This window comes from Urocitellus parryii, chromosome 1, assembly GCF_045843805.1.
Source record: "Urocitellus parryii isolate mUroPar1 chromosome 1, mUroPar1.hap1, whole genome shotgun sequence".
Classification (NCBI taxonomy): Eukaryota; Metazoa; Chordata; class Mammalia; order Rodentia; family Sciuridae; genus Urocitellus; species Urocitellus parryii.
In genome coordinates, this window is record NC_135531.1 from 241,728,033 (window position 1) to 241,734,032 (window position 6,000).

Here is a 6,000-nt window from a genome sequence, read left to right on the forward strand (position 1 = left end):
TCAAAATTTACCTTGAGGCTTTTTATCCTGCCTCTGGATAGCAGCTTGAGGCCCAAAGTTATCCAAGCCCTGTTAGCAGCACAAAATGGAGCTGACAGCAAAATGTGTCTCCCCTGGGATCAGTGGTCACCTCCCCTGCTCTTTTCTGTTTGCTTGACTCAAGAATCCTAACTCTGGACTGTTCTTTGCCCTGTTCCACCTCCTGTGACTACCTACCATCTCCGGAAATACTTGTCCTCCTGCTTCAACTAAACTCCTTCAAACTGTTCTCTTTCCTGTTTTGATCTACAAAGATGTCAAGGACCCCCTCATTACCCATGTAAGCTGGACTTCTGGCCCATCTTGACCCAAGTCTCTCCTTCCCATCCAACATGTGCCCTCATGTGACATTTAATTAATGAACCCTCCAATGTCCACCTTTCCCTCCTAGTGAATTTGAAACACAGGATTATTAAACATAGCTATGGAATCATATTTATCCTATGGGATCAGGATTGGAAATTGGTAGGTAAACTGAAAAGTTAATTAAAGCATAAAATCATAAAAATCATATTGTACATCCTAAGCCTTTTATTTTAACTAAAAGCGCTTTAGCATATATAGGAAGGGCCAATTCTTTTTAGGAAGGGCCAAGTTCTCTCTGATTAGACTTCTGAGTGTGTTTATAGTGTATTATCTATATTTTCTAGGTTTGGTTTCTTTATAGTAGAGGGAGAATTTGCAGATGCTTTTAAATCTAAATTATCATGATTTTTTAATCTTTTAAAGTATTCTTTCCTATACTCAAATTGGTTGCAACTTAAGTCTGTGTAATACTTTGCTTTTATCAAGTCTTTCCAAAGTATTTGACTTGGTTTTTATAGGCACAGCTCTCTTTATACACTCATACATCATCAATTTATATAACACACATAATGGCATACAATTATTGTAAATAACAAAACTATAAACAGGTTTAAGAACAAATGCAATTGATTCTTGGTAAGTGCATAACTAAACTGTTAGGAGTTAAGATAAAAAAAAAAAGAGTACCCTTTGTACTTATCTATGCATACCTGTGCCTCTCTTCTCTGCCCTCCCCCTCTTCACTATGAGTCAATCAACCGTTCACACCCCTGTCTGTAGCCAATCGCCCACTTGGATCCTGAATCCCATCTATTTTTCTCACACACAGAAAGATGGCTTGCCTGCCATTATTTCCTTTCCCTGGGATATCATCAGTTTTCCCCTTTACCCTTACCATTTCCATCAGCATTCAAGACTACTGGACTTTTTCCCATCTTGAGGAAAAACAATCTCTTTTGATGCCATACCTCATAACAGCAATTTCCCAAGTTTCCACTCCTCTTGATGAAGTTATCTGTACTTGTTGCCTCCAATTTCTTTCTTGAACCTTCTGCAATCAAGCTTTTGCTCCTATATTCCATCCAAACATTTATTTTCAAGGCGACCAGTGACTTCTGTATGACTATTAATTCCTGTTCTCATCTTGTTTGAATTTATCAGCATCATTTAACAAAGCTGATCCTGCCTTTCTCCTGCTTTGTTTCTAGAACAATCTTTAGTTTTACTGCCATATCAAAGGTTGATATTTCTTAGGTTCCTTTGTTAATGGCTTCTTACCTCTCTGACCCCTACATGTTGGGATAGCATACTCTGAGGAACCTATACTTTATACTCAATCCTGGGATGATTCCATGAATCTAAATATATGTATATAAACTGATGGCTTCTTGGCTTGTATCTCCAGCTTTGATTCTCTTTCTCGTATTCTAGAAAAATGCCTCTAAATTCACTTATACAACAAAGGGCATCTCAAGCTCAATATAGTCAGTTCTGCCACAATAGTTTGTTTGCAATTGTGAATTTGTTCCAACATGGTGAATATATCAGTGAATACTTTGGGCATTGCATAAATTTCACTTTTGCTACAAGCAGTTTCACCTGTGAGAGACATTAGGTGAATGCAGAAGACTTCACCCAGGTGAGCCATGTAGGAAAACACAAAATTCTCACATGCATACATCTACCAAATATCTCAGTTTATGTTTATGTTGGGATCCCTACAAAGCTGTGTGATTCTGGGATTCTAGGTCTCTCCTGAGTATGATATTCTCAAGGTTAAAGAGTTTCTGTTCCCTCAACTGTACCTCATATGGGATGGTTTCCAAGACCCTTAATCACACACGTGCCTTGTTTTACATGGATTCTGTTTTGTCAAAGCCCACTTAAAAATGTGATACAGTGGACTGTCCAGTACAATGTCCAGAATGAAGGTAATACTCCAGATATGGTGCTTTCAGAGCAGAGATTCTGAAGCAAGGCCTCCTTTTACTTCCATGTTGTATTCCAATGGTGCAGCCTAGTAAGCTATTTTCCTGTTTCAGTATTAGTTCAAGGCTTTTTCACATGAATGCCTAATTAATTCATCCGTGAATCATGTATTCTGAGTTACACAATTGATTAAACCTAAATATAGGATTTGACATTTATTTATGTTCAATTTATCTTAGCATTCCCAAAAGCATCTAGCATAGTCAATAAATATTATTGAGTTGATTTTCATTTTGCTTTAGGCTGTCAACAAAACTTAACAAAAAAATTTTACATTCTATAATAACTTGAACTGTCCTTTAAAAAGTGATTTGAGATGAGAATCTTGATTCCACATTTCCTCTCACCTGTGTGCTTTCTATATATCAGGCAAATATCCTAGTTCTGTATCCAGGAAATGATATCAATCTGGTATTTGCCACTAGCTTTCTCCACTAGTGCATAAAAGGTGCCCTGTTAACAATAGTGCTGATCAAATAAAGATCATGGACCACACTAAAAACAAACATGGGGTCTTTAATGTGTAGTTTCTAAAACCATTACAAATAATAACATAGTCCTTCCGTGGAAAGATGGCTGGTGCAAACCCTGCCTGGCGTAGGAGATGCCAAATTCCTGAAGTACTCTATCAGTTACTATCTGGTCTAGGACTCTATTAATTTGAAGTGCAGAGTTGAAATCTCAAGTTTCAATTATGGCTATTTTGCTTTTTTTAAAAAAGAATTTTAAACTGGGCACTTTGGTGAAAACCTGTAATCCCTGTGGCTTGGGAGGCTGAGGCAGGAGGGTAGTGAGTTCAAAGCCAGTCTCAGCAAAAGCGAGGTGCTAAGCAACTCAGTGAGATTCTGTCTCTAGATAAAATATAAAAAGGGTTGGGGATATGACTCAGTGGTCAAGTGCCCCTGAGTTCAATCTCCTGTACATCCCCCTGAAAAAAATTAAAATTAAATTGTTAATTTAAAAAATTAAGAAAGAATTTCTAAGTTAAATTGTTCAAGGCTATTTCTGTGATCCCACAAGGGAAAGACCCTTGGCTAAAGGAACACACTGCAAGAGCCAGAAGCCTGTGTGCTTCCTTGACACTGATTGTCCATTTCACCCTGGAAGCCACACCCAGTCCTGGGAGGCTGGGGAAATCCTTCCACAGGTGACTCAGCGCCTCCCCTCCCCCTCAACAGATGGAGGATGAGGAAGGAGGTGGAGCCAGAAGGGAAATGGGGCTCCAATGATTGTATTTTCCTGCATTTTTTTTCCTTTTGATTCTGAGCTTTTGAAAAACTGTAGGAGCGGCTGCATGTAAATAGACCTCTCTAATAGATGTCTGGTTGCCATTGACTCTGCAGATTTAATCCATTAAGTGCCTTCTATAGAAAAAGTACACAATGCCCCACAATGAAGAGGGTCCACCTTAACCAATAAAATACAGCCTGAGTGGGGCAGTGCAAGAGGAGACATCAGAACCACCTCAGATGGCAAAAGGCTCTTTGTTGTTTGTTTATTTATTTATTTATTTTTCTATAAGGGAAGCTAAATCAGCAGCTGATGCTTGTGCTAATCTTTTTCTTTCATTTTTTTTCCCCTTCTCCCTCAGGAAGAAAGCCATTCAGGCGACAAGCAGGCTCTTATCCAGGGCTCCTTATCATCAACCAGAGGAGCCTGGGCTGGAAATGAGATTCAGAGCCACAAACCAGAAAAGGCTGTTTCCTTAATTGAGCGTCTCCCTTTTGAAGTCCTGTCTCCCCATGGAGCCTGGAGCTGGCTGGGTCCCCCTGGCCAACATCACTGGTGTGTAATCTCTCACACACCAGAAACAGATGCTCAATGGCATGGAGCTTTTTCGAAAGGCTTTTAATAGGATTTTTCAATCTTCCACATGTCGGGCAGGCGGAGGGAGGGACAGTTTTTCAGAAAAGCCTGATCAAAGGGTTCAGGATTCTGCCACTCTGGGGTTTTCCTGCCAGATACACCTCAGTCAGGATTCTGCAGTTTGAGGGGGATTCTCAGTGTCCTGAGACCATGCTATCCCTTCTTCTGCCATCACTCTGCCTGGCTCATGAGCCTTAGGGCTACTTCTCTTTCCAGTTCCTCCAGCTCATAGAAATTAAAACCACTTTGGTTACACATCCACATTTTTACATAATGCCATATTAGTAACTGTTGTATTCTGCTACCTTTCCTATCCTCTATTATCCCCCCTCCCCTTCCCTCCCATCTTCTCTCTCTACCCCATCTACTGTAATTCATTCCCCTCCTTGTTTAATACCCCATTCCCCTCACAACCTCTTATATGTAATTTTGTATAACAATGGGGGTCTCCCTCCATTTCCATAACCAAAGTGATTCTGCAATCTGTATTTGGGGTAAAAATGGGAGTTCAGAACCCACTTGAATCTAATGTATGAAATATGATATATCAAGAGCTTTGTAATGTTTTGAACAACCAATACAAAAAAATAAAAATAAAAAACAAAAAAACAAAAAAAAGAAATTAAAACCAATATTCTTTGTTTATTTTCTTGATGACTTTGGGTTGAGACACATGATTAGGTTAGGAACTCTGATTGAATATTCAAAAGATGAAGCAAACATTTCCTTTAAAGTTGATTTTGGGGAAGGGGCTATTTATAAAACTGCTAATCTCATATGCTATCTCTACGCCAAATATCCTTTGTAAGTACAGGTAATACCAAACATAAAAACAAGATTGTCTTGAGAATTAAATGATATAAAACATGAGAAGCCCCTGGCACAAATATCCTGAAGAGCTCAGAAATGTTTATTATTTGGTTGTTAAATTCAGCATAACCCTGAGGATGCTTCAGTACTTAAGTCCTTATGTGGCCAAGTGCAACCTGGCTCGGTACATAGACTAAATGGAAGGGTAACTTAGAAGTGTGCTCTTGTGGTAAGTGGCTGATTCTTAGTCAGTCATAGCAACTGAACATCAGTCAGTCACTGGCAACCAGCTGATTCAAAGAAAAACATTGAGCTGGAACCAATGTGGCTGTCTCTATACTTCATGTGATTGATCATGTTGTACCACTGAAGTTCTTTGAACTTCTGGTTCTGAAGCTGCCTGTGGCTAAAATCATGAGTAAAAGCCAATTAAGATATTTACTCTAAATTTATTGCAATTTTGTTTTATGATGAGTTTATTATTTAGTTATTATATAGCTAGAGAGCTCTTAGTTATCTGAGACTGAGCCTAATACAAAGAATAACAATACTAAAATAAAAAGCGAGTCAAGGTTTCATGGGCTGCAGTGTTATAAGTGTACCTGGGAGATGGAACTCTGCTGTGGTTTGGATATGGTTTGTGTTCCCCAAGGATTCTTGAATTGGAAGTTGGGTCCCTAGTACAGCAATGTTGATAGGTAATAGCCCCTTTAAGAGGTGGGGCCTACCTGGTGACATTAGGTCATTGAGGTATGCCCTTGAACAGGATTAGAAATAGTTCTGTGAGACCTCTGTTTCACCAGATGGTCTCTTCTTCTTGCTTGCACCCTTGCTTTTCATGATGACTTCTGTCATGAGGTCCTCACCAGAGGCAAACTGAGGTCAGTGTCATGAGCCTGATTCTCTATAACTGTGATCTAAATAAGCATCTTTTCTTTATAAAGTATCTAGCCGCTGGTATTTTGTTATTGTACCAGAAAAAAGGCTACT